The sequence below is a fragment of the Delphinus delphis genome, chromosome 9, assembly GCF_949987515.2.
Source record: "Delphinus delphis chromosome 9, mDelDel1.2, whole genome shotgun sequence".
Lineage (NCBI taxonomy): Eukaryota > Metazoa > Chordata > Mammalia > Artiodactyla > Delphinidae > Delphinus > Delphinus delphis.
In genome coordinates, this window is record NC_082691.1 from 76,886,201 (window position 1) to 76,913,764 (window position 27,564).

Here is a 27,564-nt window from a genome sequence, read left to right on the forward strand (position 1 = left end):
GAGAAATAGTATTTTGGGATCAAGATACTTAAATATGTCCTTGATTCTTGAGAGGGATAATTCACAACTTTGTACCTACAGACATTAAGAGTTCTGACTCAAAGGCAGTTAAGTCATAGTGTTTGCTCTTTGAAAACCGTAAAAGAGTTTCATCAGTGTGATATTCTCTGTTTGAATAGAATATGATATCTCAAACTATATCTTGGATTTCTACCAATCAAAAAGCAGTGATTCAAGTGGCTTATTTTAAGCAGAGTTCAAAACAACCTGGACTTGTCTCTGAGGTTTTCATTATTTGACTCAACAAACTACTATGGATTACCTATTTATAAGAAATGTGCATAAAAAATAGAAAATGATCTGAAAAAGCTCAATAATGATTAGTTTCGCTTCTTTTTTAGTATCCTTAATCAAAATGAACAGAAACAAAAGAATGAGATGGGACTCATTTTGCAGTTAAATTACAGAAAGGAATTTATATAGACAATATTGCTCTTAATACTAGAAAGTTATATCTGATAGAGAAAAAATACAGCATCAATAAACAGAAAATCTGAAGTCCTCACCCTCACAGGATCTTTGGAGCTTTCACTAAAGTTCCTTCCCCTCTATAGATTTCAGTTGTTGAATTATAAAATCATGTTCCTTTCCTACCTAAAATGTAAGGTTCTGTGATATGTTTTTTAGACATGAAAAATTGTTGAACTTATCTAACCTAAATAATTAGGGTATGTGTGTGTGTGTATGTGTGTGTGTGTGTGTGTATGTGTGTGCGCACGCGTGCAAATTATAAACTTTCAAGCTACTAAACTAACATTAGCATGCTGAATGCTATCTGAAGACCCAAGGATTCATAGAATTTTGAATACTCCCTAGGCTACTTTCTGTTAGAACTAATTTTTTAATGATGATAGTGTCCATATTGGCTTTTGTGAGTATATGTTTTGGAATCAATTTGCAAATTGACATCTTGGCCCAGTTTACTCTCAAAGATATAGGAGCCACCTGTCATCTTTATTCCGTAAAGATTAAGTCAAATGCCCTCTAACTCTGATTCCTTTATATCCTGGCTGTAAAGGAGTCCTGTTCATGTGAATTCTGACTCATTTATTGGCTACTTCGTTGCTCAGATAGCCAAAGCTTCATTAAATGAACAGAGAGACCCACGGATTTGCACTGACTAAGGAAATTCACTGGACTTATCCAAAGAGTCCTCAAGAATGATTTCTGATCATCATTGTTTCATGCTTTATCTGTCAGCGTTCAGTGGTTGTTTCAAAATCTTTCATTTTAAGACCTACAGACTATCTTAAAATTCATCTGAAAATGGGATTGAACAAAATCCCAAATTCTATAACTTTTGTTGTGATCATGTTTTTATATTGTGCCTCTCTTTCAATGAATATTCCTGCTTCAGGCATATTTCAGCTTATAAGGCAGGAATGTTTCCGCTATAATTAATACCAAATGCATTTCCTTTCTTTTTGAAAAAAGCACCTACCATCCCTAAATGAATGCGTCATAACTAGATGTGCTCTGGTTATTGAGGATTAGCTAAGTACATGATACCAAACACATGCTACAGCCTTCCCTTTTAGTATATCTATTTATTATACAGGATATTAGATGGGACAAGTTAGTCTCATCTTTGAAGACTGTACAGAATAAAAAAGTCACTAATATGAGGACTATTACAAAATCCTGTTTGCTCTGCAGTGTTTTTTACATATCTTCTACTTTGGCTCTGAAGTTTCATCAGGGTCATTCCTTTAGAACAAAATTACAGAATTGTAAAATAACAATAAAAATAATTGTTCTATTTTTGGCAGTGTGTGGTATATAAAACAAGCCCTAATTATTTTACATGAATTCTGATTTTTTAATTCTCAAAAAAAAAATGCTACAGATTAGATTGAATTTACTATAGGCTCAATTTTGCAAATGAAAAATAAGCTCAATCTAGATCCTTCCACAGCCACAAGATGGTGGCTAAAGTTCTGTTCACTGCGTCCAAATATCATTACATGCTTTGCTGCTTCCCCCATAACCATTAATATTGCCTAGCATTGTTTGCATGTGTATCTGGGTTTAATTTGCATGACATCATTAGACTATAAATAGATTGATAGAAATAGATGGGCAGAAAGATAGAAGGAGAAACTGCCTTCAGAATTCTTCTTTCTCAAACTCACTTGCTGATCTGGTCATCTTTGCAATTTCTATTTACTAATGAAAGCTCCAAAATAATTGCAGAAAAGTGAACCTGCAATTACCAAATGGGTAATTATGAAGCAGTTCTAGAAGACTCCTTCATATTTCTTTCTAACTAATTAAAGTGTACAAACTTTGATTCTTTCTCTTAGAATTAATGTGGCATTACATATAACTACAAGTTTGTTACTTAAAGATAAGTTAATATACATTTTAAAGACATTTTAGAAGTTCAGTAGATGTTTCATAATTGCACGTGTACATATTTCTCTCTAGGTTTCTTAACTTTACGCTTATCAGTCTTATTTTTATTTAGAATTTGCCTGAAATAAAAAAACTGGTCTCGTACATAGGTTAAAGCCAAAATGTTTATTTTCATGTTAGGCCAAGAAGACACAAATTTACCCATGTTTTTGTAGTAGCAAAAGTCATAAGTATGCGGTTTTTTACAAAGTTTTCTTTGAGAATACTCCAGTTCTCATTGACGTGAAAGGGAGTGGCTGATGTAGAGCAATGGTTAGGACAGTTCAGGAGTCAGACTGCTCGAGCTTCATTCCTGCTCCGTCACATCTCAGCTGTGTGATCTTTGACACATTATCCTCAGTATTTCCATTTCCCCCTGTAAACTGGGGAAATAATATTACCCACCTCATAATGTCCTCGTGAAGATTATAAGAGATAATAAATGTTAAGTCCTTAAAACAAAGCCTGACACACATGATAAACATCTAAGAAATCTTAAGTATGTATTATTACCTTAATTTTCTGAATAATTCAGAATTTTAAGCTTAAATGAAATGATTATTCAGGGTATTTTTTAGCCTTTGAGATAAAAACCTGTGATTTCATAAAGCAAGCATTGTAACAAGGCACATTTTCCCTTACACCTGAATAAAAGCATTTTTGAAGCCTGTCAATTTTTCTGTTTTGTAAATATGTGTTTTCTATTATTTATATATGTATACATATATAATATTATATATATATATATATAATTGTTGTACAGTTCTTGGGCAGTAAAATCTTTCTCAGCTTAACTGAATTATAGCTTACTAAAATTCTTCATTCATTGAGTTTTCTCTTTGCTCTTAAATAATAAAGCACCTCACCAAATAGCTCTGATTAGAAGCAAAAGGGAAAGAAGAAAATGAACAAATGAAAGGAGAAACCCTGCAGCTTGACCTAGCCTAGAGACTCTCTGGGAGAGAGATTGATGCTGGACGCTGATTGCAAACGGCACAGGGACCTTCTGTGTGCCCTGCAGCATGGTCAAGTGGTGGACAGTGGAGGTTGCTCTTTGCTGTTTGCACCTCATTTTCAGTTGTGACTGCTGAGCTGGCTTACTCTGGAATTTACTTCAGACCCATGAGGTTCACAGGAGTGCTATTATTGTGTTAGTTTGGACACAGAGAGACTCAGTATTTTTTCTTTCATTATTCATACAGTAAAACCCTTGAGCCTCAAGGCAGCAGACAGGACCTTTGTCATCAGTAACTATTTATAAACAATTACAGTCACTCTTCTCAGGGATGTTGTGCACTAAGTAGAAAGGGGCAAAGGAATATGAGTATTAAATAGAGGATTATCTCCTTTTTCTGTTCTCATATACATGTGCTTTCTTCTAGTTTACCCTTCATATACTTCCTCTCAGACTTATATCTTACATATCTCTAGTACACTTACCATAACTAAGAAATCAACATTACCATTAACTAACTATGCACTTTATTGAATTTGACCAATTTTCTACTGTTGTCCTTTTTCCATTGCAGGTTGCAATGGCTAATTTTTTATATCACTTTTCAATACTTGTGATAGCAATTGTGAAGACCATTGTCACTAGCATAATGCTGCTAAAACAGAGGTTCAGAGAGATTAAACAATTTGCCTACACATCCAGAAGACATTGGTCTTGTGGCCCTAGGTCCAGGGCTCTCTCCTTTAGACCATTCTCATACTGTCTTCCAGCATAAGAAATACATTCACAGCAAAGAGAGTCATTACTTTTTTTTACTGGGAACAAAAGAAATGAGCAGGCTTTTTATTAAAATTTATTTGTGCACATAAGTGTGTAGTTTATAATTGCTTTGAAAAGCATACATTTATGTTCATTTGGCAATAAGATAGTTATTTATTTTAGAAGATAAAGGATGGCTAATGTCATTGAATAATATTGTACCAATACATATATCTGTTCCCAAAATAGCTTATTTTCAAATTTTTATTCATGAGCTTTTATTCTGAAAGGCTCTGTATTTTTAAGTGAAGCTTGATATTAAAATATCAAAAGTTCCACAAAGAACATTTCAAATTAATTTCTTAAAATGCTGTTCTACACTATTTTAATGTAAATAATTACAATAAAATGTATTTTAAGGTTAATGATTCAAACTAAAATTTATATAAGGACAAAGAACCATTTTCTTTCTTTTGCTTATCCCAGTTGACCCCAAATGAAATCAGTGTTAAGAGTTTCTTAAGAATGCTTCTAGAAAAAAGCAAACATTTTGAATATTCTTTTCTCCTTTGTACTTTTTCCTCATGATAAAAATTTCAATAATTTGTTCATAGAATTATACCTTATACATTCTATTGACAGCTGAGTATTCTGCTTACGGGTATACTGCGATTTAGTTTAGAGTTTTTAAATTGATAGCCCATTTTTTGTTATTTTCACTTCTGTCAAAGCCATAAATGCTATGATGACAAACTACTTAAGAGATCTCTTAAGAAAAATCTGTGGAGTGAATTCCTAGGAGGAGAACAGTTGGGAGGACGATAAGTGCATTTAATTTTAATAGCTATTGACAAATTGGCCTTCAAATCAGTTCCAGAAAACATTGACCAAAGACACATCTGAAAGTACCCTATTACCACAGGTTTCCTGACAATGAGTACTAACAAACCTTGAAAAATTTTCTTCACCAATTAGTTTGCTGAAAAAGGGACCAGGATTTTATTTATATTGATTTAATTATGAGATGGAACATCTTTTCAGAGACTTACTGGCCATTGGCATTTCTCGTCATAAAAATGTTATTTTGTGATTAATTTTTTCCTACTGACTTTTTGCTACCCTATCTCTTGTTGATTATATTATTAAACTAAAGATATTAGCTCATTCTCTCATAGGTGCTTCATCCCCCTCCCCAACTTTTTACTTCCATTTTACTTTATGTATGGCATGTTCTTCATTCAGAAGAATTTAGTTTTGCTTTGGTTGTTATTTTAGGCTGTCAAAATTATCAGTTGTTTCCCTTCCAGTTTCTGGACTTGTGATCAGGCTTAGAAAAGTTTCACTCACTCCAAGATTTGAAAAATGTAAACTTGACAGGTGTTGCTTTCCTGTGACTGAGTGTCTGTGTATTTGGCAGCTGTATCGAAGTAGTGTTCATATGCTATGAAATTCACTCATTTGAGTAAGTGTACAGTTCAGTACCACAATCCAATACGGGGACATTATTACCACCAGTGAAAGAAGTCTTGTGTTCATTGGCAATCAGTCCCCATTCCCATCCTTAATGTCTGAATAGATTTATCTTTTCTGGATATTTCTTACTGATAGAATCACACAACAAGGAGTACTAACAAACCTAAAAAAATTATATTTACCAATTAGGTAAATTGGTCTTCTGAGTCAGGTTTCATTTACCTAGTATAATGTTTTGGGAATTCATCTATATGCTAGCATGTTTTAAGTCTTCCAATCCATGAATATATACGTCTTTATGTTAATTTACATTTTTAAAATTTTTTCTCAGCAATATTTTGTAGTTCTTCTCAGTGTACAAGTTTTGCACTTCTTTTGTTAAATTTAATCCTAAGTATATTTTATTTTTATGATATTGTGAAGGGAAATATTTTGTTTTCAGATTTGCATTGCTATTATATAGAAATGTAGTTTTTAAAATGTGTTGTGACCCTTCTGTTAACCATTTAAATGCTCTAGTAGATAAAGATGGTTTTATATTGGAAAGTACACTGAACTAGCAGTCACAATAATATATATGTTGTTTGCTTTAAAGTGTATGGATTTACGTTTAGATAATTCTAACAAGTTTTCAATGTCTATGAATGTTTGGCAGGTTATTCAAAACTTTGTAGGGTAGAGAACATTCATGCTGGGTTTGGTAGGATATCTAGTGTCCTTGGTTCTGGCATACCAAATTCTAGTAGCATCCTCTCACTAATCATTGTGGAAACTGCAGAAGACCCTATAATTTAAAATATATATATTCCATAAAATATATTACCATGCTTTGTGAATCACTCTTTAGAGCTTACCATATAATGTCTAAGCCTGTGTGTTCCCAGAGAGGGAGTATGTCTTATTCTTTCCAGTGCCTAGCACAGTACATGGCATGTAAGCATTCAGTATGTCTACTAAATTACTGTATTATGAGTGAAACCTTGGAGATTTCCAGCAATAAATTTACCATATAGTTGAGATGGGTTAAAGGGCTCATGGACTTCATTTTACAGGTTGAAGAAATGAAGACCAAGGGGTTTAAATGACAGAACTGCTTTTTTTTAATTGAAAGAGAATCTCAGTTTGACTTAAAATGTCTTTGAATTGGTAGAGATCATGGACATCATTTAGTTTAATTAGCTAATTAGAAAACACCACTTCTATAGCATCACTCACATGGTAATCTATGTAACTTAAAACTTCCACTGATGGGTAATATACTTAATAGACATGATTACTTGAGAATGTAGGCCTTTGTTTTTTGGGGAAGCTATAAATATTTAAATAGTGAATTTAAATATGCCTACTTTTATCTAATCATATTTAGTCATATGTTTGCCCTCTAGAAGAGTATAATTTGCTTCCAATACTGAAATAATAGCTTGTTACATATGCAAATGCAGCTATAATGTTTCCCTTTGGCATTCTCTTCTTCAGGCACAAAAAAACATATATTTTAACTTCCTTAGTTTAGTTTAATTTTAATCTCTAATCAGTCTGGTCACCTTCTTCTGAACTTTAATACCTCAATAGCTTTCTTAAAATGTGGTGCTCGGAATTAAATATGATATTTTAAATGTGTTTCTAGTGGAATTCATGTAGTCCCTTTTCAAAGCAATAATGACATTTTTGCAGATGTTTCGTTATCTGGTTATATTTCCTTGCAAGTCTGAGAACTCCTTGGTGAAAAATACTTTATCTTATTACCACTGCATGATGAATTGAATTAAAATCATTGAAATGTGTTAACATCTTTATATAGTACCAGATCATGATTATATATTTAGCTATGATATTAGATTATTGAAGATAGTCTGCCTTTTAAATAAGGCAGTATAAAATTATCCCCACCATATTCTTATCATACTGATTGTGTATACCTTTATGATATAATTGGGTACAGAATGATCTGATTCTGGATGTAAATAATATTGTTCTGTTAAGCATTCCAAAAGTAAGAGGCATGAGTAGAAAAGGTAAGTTTTCCTAGAACACTCAATACTTGCAAACCTAAGGTAGTTTTTTGATCATCGTTTTCTCTTTTCTGAACATTCCTTTAAAAACTATGTATTGAAGTTCTCCATAACATTTGGTTTTGCAGGGAAAAAAATATTATAACAGTACATTGAACAGATACCAACACTTTAGATATGTCAAATTTTGCCCATGTTTTATTCATTGCCATTCATTGCTTTCGTTCATTGTCAGTTCTTAGACCTCCTCCTTTGTGCCTAGATACTTGTGGCAAACTTCTTGTGAGCATCTGCTATACTTGTACCCGCTGGTCTTTGGAACAATAAGAAACTCTCCTGTTTGTGTCCTTTGCTCACATGGTGTTTACTGAAACGGATCTCTCTTATTTTTAAGGTATCCCTATTTTTTCCTTAAGAAACTGCCCTTTTTGTACTTCCTACATCCAACAATGACGCTTCCTCCAGAACTTAGCATTTTGGGGGGTTTTGGCATATTTTCTTCCCACTGACTTCTTTCTACTCAGTTTTTCATATTTTTCTCCGAGAGTATCAGTCAAGTAATCTGACAGAGGCAAAATTATCCTCTTTAGTCAACAGTGGTTCTCATGATTGGGGGAAAGCTACTATATTTGTGTGCAGGGACAAATTAGGGGATCCTAATATACCTATGAAGCTCAAGACAGTACCAACCTAATCAAGAACTATTTTATAACAAGCTGATAATTTCATTTAACTCTTCACATGACTTTGGGAAGCTCAGTTTTTTAAGCCAAAGGGGTAATGACACCTTTCCTAGAAGTTTTGAGTGTTAACAAACATAAGGTGAAGAGGAATTCTTTTTCATTAATGAGGAAATGCAAAACAGTACAATCACTTTGGAAGACGGTGTGGTATGTAGTTACTTATAAAACTAAACATATTCTTGCTATATGATCCAGCAGTTGCATTCCTTGGTATTTATCCAAAGAAGTTGAGAACTTATGTCCACACAAAAACCTGTACACAAATGTTTATATAACTTTATTCACAGTTGCCAAAACTTGGAAACAACCAAGATGCCCTGCAGCCTGTGAATGGGTAAACTTTGTTATATCCAGACAATGGAATTTTATTCAACCCTAAAAAGAAATGAGCTATCAAACCATGAAAACACATGGAAGAAATTTAAGCACATATTACTACATGAAAGAAGCCAATCTAAAAAGGCAACATATGATTCCAACTATATGACATTCTGGAAAAGGAAAAACTATGGAAATAATAAAAAGATCAGTGGTTATCAGGAGTTAGAGTGGGGGAGGGATACATATATGGAGCACAGAAAAATTTGGGGGCAGTGAAAATATTCCGTATGATACTACGGTGATGGATATGTGTCCAAACCCATAGAATGTACAACACCAAGGGTGAACAGTAAGGTAAACTATGGAAGTAGGGTGATTGTGATGTAGCAATGTAAGTTCATCAATCGTACTACTCTGGTGGAGGATGTTGACAATAGGGGAGACTATGCATGTGTGTGGGTAGGGGTTATATAAGAAATCCCTGTACCTTCCACTCAATTTTGCTTTGTATCTAAAACTGCTCTAAAAAAGTCTTAATTGAAAGAAAAAACACAATGAGACATCACTTCACATCTGCTAAAATGACTATATTTCACAGATCATTTAAAGTTTTGTGAGGCTGTAGAGAAATTAGAACCCTCATATATTGATGATTGGGATTATTAAATGGTGGGATTATAAAATGGTGCACTCTGGCAGTTCTTCCAAGTTAAATATACAGTTGCTGTATGATTTACCTATTCAACTTCTACATGCCTAAGAGAAATAAAAACTTATGAAAACTTGTACATGAATGTTCATAGCGCCTAATAGCCAAAGGTGGAAACAACCCAAATATCTATCAATTAATGAATGGATACTTGTGTATGAATTTAAAAAAATATGTTATATCCAGACAGCAGAAATGTGTTCAACATAAAAAGGAATGAATTACTGATAGACGTTAGAAACACAGATGCACCTTGAAAACTTTATGCTACTTAAAGAAGTCAGTGACAAAAGACTGCATAGTGAATGATTCCGTTTATATGAAAGGTTAAAATAGGAGAATCTAGAGATTGAAAGTATGTTAATATTGTCTAGGGCTGGAAAGTAATGGGGAGTGACTGCTCATGGAAACGGGGTTTCCTTTGGGGATGATGGAAATGTAAAATGTGGTAACGGTGGCACAATTCTGTAAATATACTAAAATTCACTGAAATGTACACTTTAAATGAGTGGATTATATAGCATATGCATTATATTCACAGTAAAGCTATTTTTAAATTAAATTTAATTTATTTACTTATTTTTGGCTGTGTTGGGTCTTCGTTTCTGTGTGAGGGCTTTCTCTAGTTGCAGCAAGCAAGGGCCACTCTTCATTGTGGTGCGCGGGCCTTTCACTATTGTGGCCTCTCTCGTTGCGGAGCACAGGCTCCAGACGCGCAGGCTCAGTAGTTGTGAAGCACGGGCCCAGTTGCTCCGCGGCATGTGGGATCTTCCCAGACCAGGGCTCGAACCCGTGTCCCCTGCATTGGCAGGCAGATTCTCAACCATTGCGCCACCAGGCAAGCCCTATTTTTAAAATTTAAAAAATAAAGAAAAACAAGGTCTGTCGAAATATTTTGTAGTTGATAAATAATACATAAATGCATCATTATTTTTCCTTGCTGAAAGTAACTTTGGTGCTCGTGAAAATTTACTTTTTTAATACTATAGATAGTCCACATTAGTCTTCTATTATATCATTTCCTTGTCATATTTTTTACTCCTCTTCTTGCTACTATTAATCCTTCAGGGGAGTAGGAAATTAATTTGGTTCTTTTTAATTCATCCAAGTCCGTTACCCATAAAAGTCATTTTAATAAATCACAGAACCAAATATTTTCTTATTTTTGATTGTGTTGAGAGTTTATTTTTTGACAAAAATAACTTAAAAAAATAGTTCCAATATTAAAAATCACTATCAGTTGTAAGAAATTAACTAAATGTGAGTTACAAATTTCAAACCCTGAATGCTAGCTTAAGATATTCAGATTTTAACTAAATTAAATTCCTGTGTATTTAATAGGCAAAAAGTGCCTGGGAGATAACCATAAAGATTGTCATCATACTTACTTAGAGTCTTTCCCAGTGATGTAGAAGAGAGGATAAGCATCCTAGAAATTAACTATAAATTTGATAATAAATAAACATATTAAACACACCAGTAGAGACAGAAAAAAAATAATACCAAGGGTCAACATAAGCTAAATATAAAAATATATAATTATAAAAGTTAAATCAAATTACATACTCATTTCTATAAACACCTTAGGAAATGTATGTCTGTCATTTCTTAGAGAGCTTTCGAAAGAAGGTTCACTTACGCTTTTTGCAAATATACTGTATTTAGAAGACGATGATCATCAGCCTTAGGCACTCTCAACTTTGACTTCTGATTGTAGCAGATGAGAAAATTTATGAATGAAGTCCTATTTGTTTTCACTTGGAATAGGTTTCTTTGGATAAGCCACTATTTTCAAATCAGAGTAGCTCCACAGCAATCAGAAATTCTTTTCTATCTTCTGTCCCTTTTCCTCTGTGGGTCATATGGGTTCTATGAGTAGGCAGGGACATTCTTATTTGGTTTGGCTTGTATTTTCTTGTCTGTCAGTAAATGCATGAATCCCTGTTATATTCTTTTCCTGAGAGAAGTAAGACCAATCATGAAAGAAGGGGAAAGTGTATAAATGAACCCAGTAAATAAGAACATGTGGCAAAGTGCAAGGTAAAAGAGCAAGTGAAATTTATTGGGTTATACATTACATCTATTTTAATGCAAGGGAAATAGACACTTTCAGTAGTTCCTGAGACAATGCTTTGATTATATGAACTTTATTCTTTCTTATTAATATCAGTATAATTTATAGGAGTTGAAGTCAGCATGAATTAGAGTGTTGAGGGTGTGTGAGTCCCTGATGTTCAGGAAAGAATGATTCATCTGAGTGTTAAAATTCATGTGACAGAAAAGGTCATCACACTTTTCCATAGATATTCAAGTTACTAATCATAAATAAGGTTGTCCTTTATTAACGCCCATTCATCCAACTTGTTATTAGTGTTAACAACTGGTTGTGATTGAGAAAAATGGAACTCTAGCATTATAGAATGTAGAATGGCAAAGGTTTTTGCTTTTCCTGTTTTTTTTTTTTTTTTGGCTAAGCTCTGACATTGGCTCATTTTTAGAATGGCAAAGTTCACAAGAATGAGAACAAATAGAGAGTGAAATGATCTTTTGAAAGAAATGGTAGCTGTGTCATCCCAGAGGCAATTAAATATGATGAACAAATCACCAAAATGTACACAGTACACTTGGGATCAATCTAATCTTAGCAGGGGATTCAACAGCCTGCATTAGATGACAATAATTTGATTATTTTCTTTAAATATATAGTTGGCTCTTAAATTTATCCCCAGGTCTGTGTTAGATATTGATACTTACAAAAATTTAGTTATCAACTGAGATTGTTAAGATAGTAGGAAGTATGAATATGTGAATCTAATCTTATTTTCCTTCAAATCAATTCTTCTGTTTATCCATATTTTGATTGGAATTGTCTTTTTCAAACATTTCTGAGTTATATTTATTTGTATACACTGTTATTTGCAAAGACAATGTGATTTACACTTGGGTGAAAATCTTTAATTTAAAAAACACAAAATTAATATAACTTTAAAAGTACTATATATTTCTTAAGTAGGCCTATCTTGGAAAAATAATAATAAATTTTAAAAATAATTGTGGCTTGTGCTCTGTTTTGTATTGTTTTTCATGTTGTTTAAGAGATTTGTATTTTTATCCCTATGAGTGAATCTCTGAGGGTGTTCCTGAAGCTTCAAAGCCCAAATACAGTTTTCATCAAAGACTGAAATCCAAACCTGAATGGAAAATTTCATCTTGTCAATTTCTCACATGATTTGTATTTAGTTTACCAAGGAGGTTTTAAGTGGCATATGAAATCATTAAAACAATAATTCCTGAAAAAAATGCAATATGCATCATTTGTTCCATCCTCAATAAGTGACTTTATTTACTACAATGTTTGGGAAGCCACGTTTCCTTACAGTTTTTCTCAATCTCTGATATCTTGGGAACAAATATAAAGCCAACCTCATAAAAATGAGGAAACTTATGTTTATATATTCAAGGAGCTTTGGAACTAGAAACTCATTTTAGCCATGATATTGACCAATATTAAGTAAAGTGGAAAGTTTTTTCTTAGATTCTATTCAAGTGAGTTTAATTACAATCTCACAAATGGACCTTGGATGAAGTATCATTTCAAATAAGATTCTTATTAGGCTACAACAACAGAAATAGGAATATAATGTGACCCACATGTCTAGTTTTAAATTTTCTAGAAGGCACACTCAAAAAGTAACAAAAAATGGAATTATTTTTAAAATTTAAACCAATGTGTCCAAAATAGTACCATTCAATATGTAATCAATATTAAAAACTCTTGATGAAATAATTTTTATATCAAGTCTTTGGAATCTATTGAACAGTGGAGGATTAGAGTTTTAAAAAATATTTGTGTTTATTCTTTTTTTTTGCTTGTTTTGATTTTTCTTCCAGTTTTATTGAGATATAATTGACATACAGCACTGTATGAGTTTAAGGTATACAGCATAATGATTTGACTTACGTACATCATGAAATGATTATCACAATAAGTTTAGTGAACATCCTTCATCTCATATAAGATACAAAAGAAAAAGAAAAAAGGTTTTTCCCTTGTGATGAGAACTCAGGGTTTACTCTCTTAACAACTCATATATAAAATACAGCTGCATTTAATTATATTAAGGTTGTTGTATGTTACACCCTTAGTATTTCTTTATCTTATAACTTATCTTGTACCTTTTGACTACTTTCATCAAAAATATATCCAAAAATACATAGACAGAGCTCTTTTCACTATGTCACTGATGCTGTTTATAAATTGGTCACATGACTCTGTTTTCTTTGTTAAGACAAAAAAAGTATAGAAACCATTCATGTAAGAGCAGAAAAAAATTAAAGCTCATTTCTCACTGCTGTTTCTTAACCATTTTCTTTCTTCCTTGGCATGTTTCATACATGTTATACTTCCTTCCCTGAGAAACTTTCTGGGAAATACAATGTACACTCTCTCTTTTCCTTTGATAAAAGATTAGAATGCTTTAAAAGACAAATAATTTAACTTTTTAATAATTATGGTTTCCTAATAAGGTAATTACTTTCCATGGTGATACTCTAGGGAATGGAGGCAAGGAGCTTGCCTTCCTAACAAAGACTATCAGAACCACGTTGGGATTTTTGAAAGTACGTATTACCATGTGCTCCTAATATTTTAAGAACCACTTGAGGGGCAGAAGTTGTTTAGAAGTAGGCCTCATTACATTGGGACTTAGTTTGGGGTTCTATCATTAAGAAAGCATGGTAAGAAGAAGGAATTTAGATACAAATAAAACTTTTTTTGCATTTTTTTGATGGGATGGAAATACATAGTACATAGAAAATCTTATGAACACTTATTTTGTTCCTCTCTAACTATCTATCTACCCAAATCCCGTCTTCCCCCAAAGATCCTCCCTCCCCAGACTTGGAAACATCAAGAGCTGGGCTTACATAGGAGTTCACAAACCCATGATTTCTTTTCTTGTCCTTTTCTTTTTTTCCTTTTACATCATTCTGCTCAATCTTGGTAGATCCTGGATAAGAGATGACCAATAGCTCATGGCTCCCATTCTCACCTTCTCTTTCATTTCTTCAACTTCACTTTCAGTTCTAAGCTTCCCCTCTCTTCTTCTTAAGCTGAAAATGTAATTCACTTCCGCCTGGAGTCATTTCTTAGGTGGAGGGGGTCTTTCTTCAAAACTTAGGTCTAGAAAATGGGTGATATCTGATGAATGGATACTTTACAATGACATTTAATTCTCTCCTCTTACAGTACATGAAGTCATTACCCTGTGCATTATATTCTCTGAAACATTTAAGAGAATAATGTCTTAATGACTAAAGCGCTCTCCCTTATGGACCACACTGTTACACTGGGGTCATGTTAGGCACTCCTGTCTTAAACTTTCCCTGGCTCTGAGCTCTCCTCATCAAATTCAGGGATCTAATTCGTTCCACTTGCATGACTATTTTCACTGCAGAGCTGAGTCAAGGGAAGGAGCCGTAGCAGCACCACTCTGATCAATTAGTTCTCCTGAATGTCTTAGATGGGTACACTGTTAGCTGACTTTGTTCCTGATGGTAAATTAACCATTTTTTCCTTAGCCCAAACCATACCTAGCAACAGCAAGAATTATTCATTGCATAATTTATGTTAACACTATTCAAGTTCAGCTGATGTAATTTCTGGTTTCCCAAATGTGCCTTACAACCCTGGTGGCAGGTTGTGATGGTTTTATTTAATGAAAATTCAAAGGCAGAGGTCTTTTCACTGTTTCACTAATACTCTTTATAAGTTGGCCACATGACTCTCAGGTTTTCTTTGTTGTTGTTAAGACAAAAAAAGGTATAGAAACCATTCATCCAAGAGAGAAAAAATTTCTAAATCAAAGCTCATATCTCACTGCCATTATTTAAACATTTTCTCTTCTTTCTTTACTGCCATAAACACAACATATTCCCTTCCCTGAGAAGCCTTCTGGGAAATACACTGTAAGCTTTCTCTTTTCCTGGTTTTTCTCATAAGAAACACTCACTGGGGAGCTTATCTTTTCCATACGTTCTCCTTCCACTTTTGGCCACAAAGTGGTGGTGATGGGGTAAAAACTGTGGGAACTCAACTCAGTCATTTTGCTCTCACTTTTATATACTATACCCAAAGCCAAAGGAGTTGATTTGAGAAACTTCCAGACTCCTTAATGAAGACTCCTTACACCCCTACTAAAAAGGACCTGAATGAGTTTGAAGTCCTTCTACATCTTTGGAGGGGTGTTCCTGTTATGGTTTGAATTGTGTCTTCCCAAAAATTCATGTGTTTAAGTCCTAATCCCCAATACCTCAGGAGGTGACCTTATTTGGAAAAAGAGTAGTTGAAGATGTAATCAGCTCACTTAAGATTAGGTCATACACAGCAATCCCACTACTGGGCATATACCCTGAGAAAACCATAATTCAAAAAGAGTCATGTAGCAAAATGTTCATTGCAACTCTATTTACAGTAGCCTGGAGATGGAAACAACCTAAGCGTCCATCATCGGATGAATGGATAAAGAAGATGTGGCACATATATACAATGGAATATTACTCAGCTATAAAAATAAATGAAATTGAGCTATTTGTAATGAGGTGGATAGACCTAGAGTCTGTCATACAGAGTGAAGTAAGTCAGAAAGAAAAAGACAAATACCGTATGCTAACACATATATATGGAATTTAAGAAAAAAAAATGTCATGAAGAACCTAGGGGTAAGACAAGAATAAAGACACAGACCTACTAGAGAATGGACTTGAGGATATGGGGAGGGGGAAGGGTAAGCTGTGACAAAGCGAGAGAGAGGCATGGACATATATACACTACCAAATGTAAAATAGATAGCTAGTGGGAAGCAGCCGCATAGCACAGGGAGATCAGCTCAGGTGCTTTGTGACTGCCTGGAGGAGTGGGATAGGGAGGGTGGGAGGGAGGGAGACGCAAGAGGGAAGAGATATGGGGACATATGTATATGTATAATTGATTCAGTTTGTTATAAAGCAGAAACTAACACACCATTGTAAAGCAATTATACTCCAATAAAGATGTTAAAAAATAAAAGATTAGGTCATACAGGAGTAGGATATTTGCTTCAGATGTTAATTGTTTTTTAAAGAAATGAAATGTTACAGATACAAATAAAACCTTGTCACCATCGATTCTTTTCTCTTTTCCTCTTGAAAAGTAACCATAATCTTAAAGTCACTGTGTGCCGTTTAGTTTTATTTTTTAAATTAATGTAACAATCATCAAATCAATATTTATTGTTTTACCGTGTACCAGAAGTTGTTCCAAGTATTTTACATCATGATGTCAATTCATTAAACTAGCAACTGTGGTATTCTTATCTTACCTATGAGGGAACAATGGTCTTAAGGAATAAGCAGCCATCTGAAGTCACACAGCCCGTAAGAGGTGTGTGACTGGAATTTGAACAGTCTGGCATGTTGGCTCCAGAGATCATACATTTAAATGTTCCCTTACATAGTATGGGCACATAGTACATAGTATGAACCTGTAAACCAATCATGGTACTATCTTAAGTTTTAGATGCTTATATAAATGGTAACATCCTGTAAGCATTCTCATCAACCTGCTTTTCACTTAACATTAATTTGGAGATTTATCCATATTTATACAAATGGCTCTATTTTAGCTATTTCTTAACATGGCCATCAATGTTTCTGAGTGCTGTAGATTTCTACACCCTGGAAAAATGTCCCATGTGATTTAGATTGGGTGAGTAAAGTGAAAATATGAAAAAAGAGATCTTGTAGGACATCAGATTCATTCTCAGACGGAACAGTAGGAGGTGGTACACATAAAATATGAGGATGTGGACATTATTCTATTAAAACTGACCAAATCTACATACACATCTCTTGGAAAGTCTTTGCATATTCTCAGGTACATGAAAAATATATTGAAGAACACTGCTATAGATGATCAGTAAGGTTCGGTATGGTCCAGCAAAGTTGCTAACAATAATCTATATATAAAACTTCAATCAGATGCATAAAGTTATTTACAGTAATGGCTTGTTATGAAGAATATTGTATGTAGTACTCTTGAATTTGGATTTAATTATCTGGCCAATGAATATGCAAACTCAATTTATTGATTCTGTTTTCTTCCATTCGTTTTGCTTCATTATTTATCAATCAATATCAATTTAGAAATATATGCAAAATCATATTTTATATAGAGGATGCTTTTGGAGAGAAAAGAAAGCAGATGAAACAGAACCACTTAGAAGATTAGTATAGTCACTCAGGCAAAGAAAGATTAGACATGTACATATGGACAGTGGGGTTTGAAACTGGAAGATTTGAAAAATGTTTAAAAATAAAAATCAACAAGGGAGAGTGACAAATTGTTTATGGAGAGAGTGCAGGAAGGAGTCATTAATAACTCTTAACCTTGCCAAAGAAATGTATCTGTGAGTCAGAGTTAATAATGCTTTAATGATGAATTGTGGGAGTTTCAAAGAGAGAGAGATTAGTGGAAGATTCATTGTAATGAAATTGACTTTTAAGATGGATAAGTATATTTTTCGTACTTATGAATATTGTTGATCCTATTTTCCTCATCAACAGGAATCATGTATTATTTCTTATGACAAATGGTATCCATTGTATGGAGCTTAGAAAATATGGAAAAATACAGAGAAGGAAACAAAAAATACCAGTATGCCTTAGAGATAACCTGCGATGCATGTGTATGGCTGTATAAGACATTAAAATCATACTGTGAACATATTATTTTAATGTTTAATATTATAAACAATATTATTTTAATTATAAACAAGTATTATTTAATGTTATAAACAATAATACAGTTATATTTTATTATTATAAACATATTATTTTAATATGGTTGATAACCCAATTATTTGCCAATCTTCAATTACTGCACATATACAGAATTGAAATTTTGATTTGCTTTAACAAATGGTGCCAAAATGAAGAGTAAATAGCATTTTATACACACACACACACACACACACACACACAAACACACAAAACGAGTTATAGTAGAATCAGAGAAAAAGCATAAGAAAGGCACAGAGAAATAATAAATATTTAAAGCATGTTAAACAGTATAATTTCCGTTGAGCACAGAGATTTTGAAAGCTAAGAGAAGTTAAGACTGGAAAGAAAAGCTGACATACTATCATGATGACAGATGATGGAATTTGTTCCTCACTTGGTTATAAATATGAAACCAATGTAGTTGCTAAAATATAACTGGGTAAAATGAGCATTTACCTTGGAGGATTATATAAAGTGAATGAGTGGATAAAGGCTGAAAAAAATGAGGCCAGTTAGAACACTGAATAATCAAGGAAATAGGCATGAGAGCTTGAACTAGAATGTTATTTTTAAAGGAAGAGAGAAAAAACTGGAAGTGATTAGCATCAGTGAGAGAAAATAATAATGGTTGGATAGATATAAGCAAGAAAGGAATGTGAGGAATCAATGTTTCAAGCCTGGGAAACTTGGTGAATTTTGCTAAGTTTCTGGAGAAGAATTGTATTTAATGGGATAAGATGAAGTGTTCAGTTTGGGTTGCAATTTTCTGCTGCCTATCAGCAAACAATAGATAAACCCTAAAGCTGAAGGACATGTGCTTCTGAAGCACAGAAGCATCATTAAAGATAGAAATAGAGACTCATTTAAAAGGAGGGAATGATAAAATTTTAAAAAAGGGGGGAAATAGAAGATTTTAAATTGTTAGGAGTATAGAGAAAAGAGAATATGATCTATGCTAAAACTTAATACATTAAATGTAGGGCGTGAGTAAAGAGAGTTAATCATGGTATAAGGAATACTCACAGAGATAAATGACTTAAATGGTTCTTATATTTTAAGACAAAGTGGTTGGTCAACTATCACAAATACTGTGAGGAAGTTTTGGAGGAGGAAGGATGGTTGGCCGTTATATTCATGGTATATTTTGCATTCAGCAAGACTTTCTTGATCAAATCATATGGAGGTGACAGTGAATCAGTGCAGGACTGACACTCAGGTGATCCTCATGAGATTCTTTATCAGAGACACAAGCATATACCAAACTTAGATCCATTTGGGGAACAGTTACTCCACCTGAAGAAGTTAGGGTATTTCCATTTCAAGCCCTTTATTAGTGTTCCATGTTTTGGAGTTTTCTAGAAGAAAACCAATTATAAAAACCAATTGTTGGGCTTCCCTGGTGGCGCAGTGGTTGAGAGTCCGCCTGCTGATGCAGGGGACACGGGTTTGTGTCCCGGTCCGGGAAGATCCCACATGCCGCAGAGCGGCTAGGCCCGTGAGCCACGGCCGCTGAGCCTGCGAGTCCGGAGCCTGTGCTCCTCAACGGCAGAGGACACAACAGTGAGAGGCCCGCATACCGAAAAAAAAAAACAAAACAATTGTAAATGTTAAGATGATTTTAGAATGGGCATCTGAAAATAAAATGTAGTTTTGAAAGACTGTCAAATCAATGTAGCTAAATTTGCTTTGCACTGTAAGCTCTGCGCTGTTACTTTATTTCAAGTTAAAAATTATTCTCAAAAAATTCTAAATACCAAGTTTAATAGAATTACTCTAATTATTTGAAAGTTTTAGGCTTTATTTATAATACTTTAATATTATATTTAATTTAAATTTTTGAAGTACATATTAATCATTAGGAAAGTACTGAAGAACACATTAATTTAAAAAAATATTCCAACTTACTATGAACTTGTAATTCGTTATTAGCTCTAAGTCTCCATTATTAACTTATGAGTTTGAATACTGTGAAATCAACGTCACTAACATGGGAGATATTTAGGATGAATGGTTGAATTTTTCTAGATCATAGCTCTAGATGAAAATACAGTAGATTAAAATACAGTGTTAGTAATTAGGAAACTATATTATTTAACAGATAGGGTCACAGTATAATATGAAATGTACCTTTACAGTACAACCACTCTAGAAATGGTTTGGCAGATTCTTATAAAGTGAAACCGACACTTACTATAACACCCAGCAATCTAGTTTTAAATATTTAACCGAGAAATGAAACTTTACGTTCAAACAAAATCTTTCCATAAATTTCAGAGTAGCTTGATTCATTATCATCAAAACCTGGAAAAGTCCTTCAATGGGTAAATAAATAAACTGTGATAAATCCATGCAATGAAATACTTATTCAGCAATGAAAAGGAGCAAACTGTTGAAACGTGCAACAGCATGAATGAATCTCCAGTACATTATGCTAAGTGAAAAGGCCAGATTCAAAAGGCTACAGCCAACACGGTTCCAATTATATGACATTCTTGAAAATGAAAAAAACTGTAGGAAGAGAAAATATATAAAAACAGATGAGTGATTATTAGGAGTTAGAGGTGGGTGTAGGTGTTAAAACACAAAGAGGCAGAGTGTAATATTTTGGAGAGGTAGAACAGTTGTGTATCTTAACTGTGGTGATGCTACACTTTTGAATACATTTTTCAAAACTCAGAAAACTACATCAAAAGGAATGTTTTACTGTATGTAAATTAGACTTAAAAAACTATTTTTCTCTTAAATTAGCCCATCAATTGCTAAAAATTTTCTTTAAGAAAAAAATACTACACTTAAAATATCTACACCGGTTTCTGACTTACTTCATTCAGTATGACAGTCTCAGGGTCCATCCACGTCATTGCAAATGGCATTATTTCATTCTTTTTTATGGCTGAGTAATATCCCATTGTATATATGTACTACATCTTCTTTATCCATTCATCCATCAATGGACATTTAGGTTGCTTCCATGTCCTGGCTCTTGTAAATAGTGCTGCAATGAACATTGGGGTACATGTGTCTTTTTGAGTGAAGTAAGTCAGACAGAGAAAGACAAATATATGATAACGTTTATATGTGGAATCTAAAATAAATGGTACAAATGAATTGATTTACAAAACAGAAATAAGTTACAGATGTAGAAAACAAACTTATGGTTACCAAGGTAGAAGGCAGGGGAGAGATAAATTGGGAGTTTGGGATTGACATATACACACTACTATATATAAAATAGATAACTGATAAGAACCTACTGTATAGCACAGGGAACACTACTCAATACTATGTAATGACCTATATGGAAAAGAATCTAAAAAAGAGTGGATATATGTATATGTATAACTGATTGACTTTGCTGTACAGCAGAAACTAACACAACATTGTAAATCAACTATACTCCAATAAAAATGAATTTAAAAAATGATGACTTAAAAAATATCTACATGATGTATCATAAGGTATATGTTTAAATGCCTCTATTTTAACAAGCTCGATTTAATGTTAGCAGATATGTAAAGATTTTAATACTAGTAAATACAAATTTGTGGTCATTATATCAAAGGTAGTAACTATTGTTTAAGAAACCATGATGTGACACAGCAGGAAGTAGAATATTTACAGTTAGAAGGAAATGAATTTACATCCCAGTTCTGACGCATAGTTGCTATATGTCATCAAAAGAACTACGTTGCCTTTCTGGGACTCAGTTTCCTTGGAAATGGGGTTAAAGTACTCACGTGCTTTATTTATTATAATAATTAAATGAGATAGTGCTATCCAAGACCCTCAATAAATTTTTTTTGCTAAAAATAATTTCCTCCCTTTTCTTGAAAATTATTTTCTGAAGAAATTTTTAAATCCCATGGGATTGTAATTTATTGGCAATTTTTACGTACGTTTTCAAAAAGGCCTGGAAATATGGGCTAACATATAATATTTATGCCAAAAAGTCACTTGCAGCACACAGTTTGCTCAAATATAATTTAAGTTTCAGTAATAGAAACCTAAATATACTCTTTAAATGACTATACACAATCATAAACAGATTTCTGATCTCAAAAAAATATTTTTCTGAAGCTACATTTTTTTAAATTTTCAGTTATTTATTAAAAGGAAAAGGTCCACTAAATTTGATTAAAGGTCTGCATTATTATTGTAAATGGAAATATATATTTTTTACAGGAAAATACAATTATTTTATGTAATACTTATAGCACTGCATTCAGGGAGTGTGAAATATTTCAAAGGAGGAGAGAAATGGTAGGAGATAAAGTCAAGGAGCTATAAGAAAGGCTCAGAACATGGTAGACATTGGTGGAAAGGCTCAGAACATGGTAGACATTGGTGGCCGTTTTAAGCCATTTGTCTTTATCTCTTTGAGACCCTGGAAGCCAGTGTATTAGAGACATTTCAACAAATGAAAGACACTATTTATTTATTATCACACCAGCTGCCTTGTTACAAGTAGATTGTAGGGGAAGAAGGACAAAAATCAGAAAGGCCAATTAGGAGACTGTTATAATAATTCAGGTGAGAGAAGGTGGTGCCTTGACCAGGAAGGTGTACAAGATTAACCAGTTACTGAGGGGAAATTACATGGACTCAATAGGGAAAAGTTTTGTAGTACTTGGTATGGGAGAAAATGTAGGGGAAATGAAGAGAATAGAGAAATATAAGGGATATAAAGATAGGAGTCATGAAAATACTAGATGTTTGCACGTAGATAAGTAACAAAAAGGAAAAAATAAGACAAGGGATACTAAGACATATTATGCTCTAAAGGAGAACTAAAAATATGCAGAATGAGTTTCACAGTGAATGTCACTTCAGGAAATCTGCCTACCATAATTAAAACTGATGGACTCTTTTGTCCACAGACATGGCTTCAATCAGGTCCAGCTATCAGAGTGGCATGACTCCCAGTGTTGCCAGATTCATGGGCCATTAGGACCAACCCAAAATGGCTTTGAGAATTATTCTGAGAATATAGAAAGTTGCCAGAAAACAGTAGCAAAGTATGATTTTCCCTGAAGATTTCCAGAGAGAGTTTTGCAAAAACTTTTGAATTGCTGTGAAAATATACTGAACAATGTTCTGTTCCGTTTCTGGTTTGAACCCCTTGAGACCTATAGGAATCATTAACAAGGAAAATCAGTCGAGCTTGAAGAAACAATGTACATGGATCCTACTGGTAAAACTAGAACTTGGGAAACTTTGAAACACATAACTGGGAAGAATAGTTGGCTGATGGTGTGGTAGTTATCCCAGTGCTGCAAAGAACACTTTATTTTGAATGTATCGTTCTGGTGAAACAGTTCTGACCGCCAATGGGAAGCTACAGCCTAGAATTCCCCACAGGTCTCACAGTCAGTAATGAAAGCCCAGAAGCAGCTGCTCTTTGGGAGCTTGAGGAAGAAACTGGCAATGAAGGTGACGTTACTGAATGTTCTTTAGCTGTAAGTATGGATCCAAGTTTGTCAGCAGTACCACATACATTGTGGCAATAACTGTTAATGGAGATGATGCTGAAAATGTAAAACCTAAGCCAAAGCCAGAGGATAGAGAATTTGTGGAAGTAATTTTTTGCTAAAGAATGATCTCTTGAAGAGATTTGATGCTAAAGTGACTGAAGAACATCTGATGGTGGATGTCAGTCTTTTCTTATGCTCTCGCGCTGAAGCTGTTTGAAGTTCCCTTCCTGTAATTTTAGGTGCAAAGAGCAATGGCCATGTTTTTGTAAATGAGACCACCGGGGCCTCCTTTACTAAGACTTTGTATTCAGCTTAGTTTAATGTCGATTTGAAATTAACTTTTCCATACAATATAAGCAACACAGAATGAAAAAAAAGAAAAAAAATCCTCAAGTGGGGTGGTAGCTGAAACAATGACAGAACATAAATATTAGTCTCTGAGAAGAAACGAAAAAGATGAGATCATATTCGAGAAATTATTTGTTGAATCTGGCTCAATGCTAAGCTAGCAGTGAGAACACAGCAGGAATGAGAAGGACGCTGGATGCTAGTAGGCAAGGAGGTATATGCTTCTGAAGTGAAAAGGAAGCCAATGGGAATGACAGACACCTGAGTCATTCTAGGATTTTTGCATAAAATAAAGTTGATGAGGGACAGGAACAGGGCTGTACCTTCAGCTTGGGTGTAGGAAAGATACCCAGAAACCCAGTCATAAGCAGAGAGATATTCTACAGGATGGGAGAATGGAAGAAGTCACTGGTATCTTCTGAAGTTATACAAGAGTAAACACATATTCCAAACTTTGTCTTATGTATGGACACTCTCAAAGCAGTGATTGTCCTTGCTATAAGCAATGATCTAAGAAAACATTTACCTATAACAGGAAGCCTTGAAGACAATTTAGACTTTTGAGAAAGACACCCTAATTCATAGAGCACTACTTGTGAATGACATCTGGGATTGCCTCTTAGACTTGAAACCTTTTTCTATTAATGTGTTTATCCAACACAGTATACCAACTTATCAGCCTTAGGTAATTATTGACCATCAGACTCCATTTTTGAACAATTAAATCTCACCTTCTAGGTGCATTTGAACTTTATGTAGTTAATGATTCCTAAAATTGACTGTAAAGCCAGATCAATTTCCTACTGTTTTGAATTCCTAATGTCATATTCAGGTTCCTGCAGGGAGATTGAAATCAGTCAGGATTTCCTAGGCAACAATCTGAAAATAGTTGAAAAGGAGGACCTTTTTAATATTCTTTAATGTGCTTTACCACACGTAGTGCCAACACCAGTTTGCACCTAAGACTACTTACCTGTGTTCATTTTCCCTGCCACAACATTTACAACTCCAGTAGGCCTCTTATTTTTTCCAGGGAAGAAGCAGAATAAGCCTCAGGATGATTTCACTTTCTGTGGACACTGGGCCAGGATAATGAACAACATAGAAAGAATAAAACTCCATAGAATCAAATGTTTTCTGTTTGCAGGGTAAACAGGGTTCAATTAAAATTTAATTGAAGTAGATGTTTTGTCTAGCCAAACTCAAATGGACTTTTGGATCAGAAGCAAAATAAGGAATTTCTAGACTCCAGGCTCCCCTCACACACATTTGAAGTATCACTCCCATACAAAATAAATATTTTGTGTTCTAATTCACCTATTTAAGTCTGTGGCCTATTAATAGAGATTTCTGTAATATAAAGAGATTAATGATTTTACTTGGGTAAGCAGATTATAAAAAACAATACTAACTATATGAAATACACTTGAAATAAATTGCCCCTTTTGACATGATTTGAGTACAGCACTAAAAGGATATGGGATCAGACATATCAAGAGTAGCTTTGCATATAAACCAAGTAAGTACTACTTAATAAATTAAGCATATTCTAATTGCAAAATTCATAACATTACATTACGTTTTTAAGTATATGGCTGTCCTTTACTGTGACATTACTTTGAAGGTAGTATTTCACTGAATCTATGATTCATGACTAATTTATATGCCACTAAGAGCAAGACATTATGATTTTTAATATGACACAATTATTTCTTTTTTCCCTTCTCTTCAATTTTTTGCAATAGTTTGAGAAGGATAGGTATTAACTCTTCTTTATGTGCTTGGTACAATTCCCCTGTGAAGCCATCCAATCCTTGACTTCTGTTTGTTGGTAGCTTTTTGATTTATTGATTTGACCTATAACTATATCTACTTGTTTAAAACCGATAGTCATTTAAGTTCAAACACATTCTATAAGCTCTACACATTTTTACTTTTCCCTCATATTTTGTGTTTGTGATGTCATATCTTACATCTTCATGTCTATCACTTTATTTATTTTAGTTATAGTTGATCTTACAATCTTTGTCTTCTAACCTTTATACAAGATAATTTAAATGGTTAATTCACAGCATTTACTATATATTTGCCTTTACCTGTAGGATTTTTCCTTCCTATAGTTTCCTATTTCTTGTAGCCTTTTCTCTTTCATTTAAAGAAGACCCTATAACACTTCTTGTAAGTATAGTTTAGTATTGATGAACTCTTAGTTGTTGCTTGTCTAAGAAGCTCTCTACTTCAATTCTGAATGATAACCTTCCAGGGTAGAGTATCCTGGGCTGTATGTTTTTTCCTTTCACCATGTTAAATATATCATTGAACTCCCTTCTGGCGTGAAAAGTTTCTGCTGAAAAATCAGCTCATAGCCTTATTGGGGTTCCCTTGTATGTGACTTCTTTGATGCATTTAGAATCCTCTCTGTAACTTATGCTATTTTAAGTTATAATATGTCTTGGTGTGGCTCTCTTGTTTCAAATTCTCTGTGCTTCCTGTACCTGAATATCTGTTTCCTTCATGTTTAGGAATTTTTCAGCTATAATTTCATCTAATACATTTTCTACTTCTTTCTCTCTTTCTTCTCCTTCTGGGACCCCTATAATGCAAATGTTAGTACGCTTGATGTTGTCCCAGAGGTCCCTTAAACCATTCTCATTTTTTAAAATTTGTTTTTTCTTTTGCTGTTTTGATTGAGTGATTTTTGCTTTGTGAGTTCTTTCTAAGAAATCTTTGCCTTAGCCAAGGTCAAATATTTTTTCTATATTTTCTTAGAAAAGATGTATAGTTTTATGTTCATACTTCGGTTTATAATCCATTTTGTGTTATTTTTTTGTGTGATGTGAGGAATTTGCCATATATCACTTTTTTTAATATGTTGTCAAGATGTTCCAGCAGAATTTCTGGAAAAGGTGGTATTTTCTCCATGCAATTTATTTCACAAATTCTCTGGAAATCAACTGACAGTATATGTAAGGGTATCTTTGTGGGCTGTAATTTCTCTTCCATTGATTGTTGTGCTCTTCCTTTTGTCAATATCCCATTATCTTGTTTATGGTAGCTTATGGCAAGCCTTGAAATTAATAATGACAATCCTCTAAATGTTTTCTTCTATTTCAAAATTACATTGACAAACTTACAAACAAAATTATATTGACAAAACTCCCTTTCCGTATAAAGTTTGGAATCAATTTGTGTTGTACAAAGAAAAAAAAAGCCTCTGGGATTTTGATTGGGACTGAGTGAAATTGATGAATTCATTTGGGGAAAACTGGCATTTTTCTTGAGAATTTTATCCACAGGAAGGATGTATCTCTTCATTTATGTAGGTTTTTCTTTGATTCTTTTCATCAGTGGTTTATACATTTTTTCATACTGATATTACACATATTTTGTTAAATATATGTCTAAGTGTTCCATGTTTTGTTGTGCCATATTTCTTTATTTTTCTTTTAATATCAATAGCTGTAGAAGTCCTCTCTACCTTTTAATTCCTGATATTGCAATT

At 33.6% G+C, this 27,564-nt stretch overlaps 1 pseudogene; it reads left to right on the forward strand.

The window, feature by feature from the left end:
* Positions 1–23,947, forward strand: part of LOC132430529 (ADP-sugar pyrophosphatase-like) — an 80,082-nt pseudogene extending 56,135 nt beyond the window's left edge.
* The last annotated feature ends 3,617 nt before the right edge of the window (positions 23,948–27,564 follow it).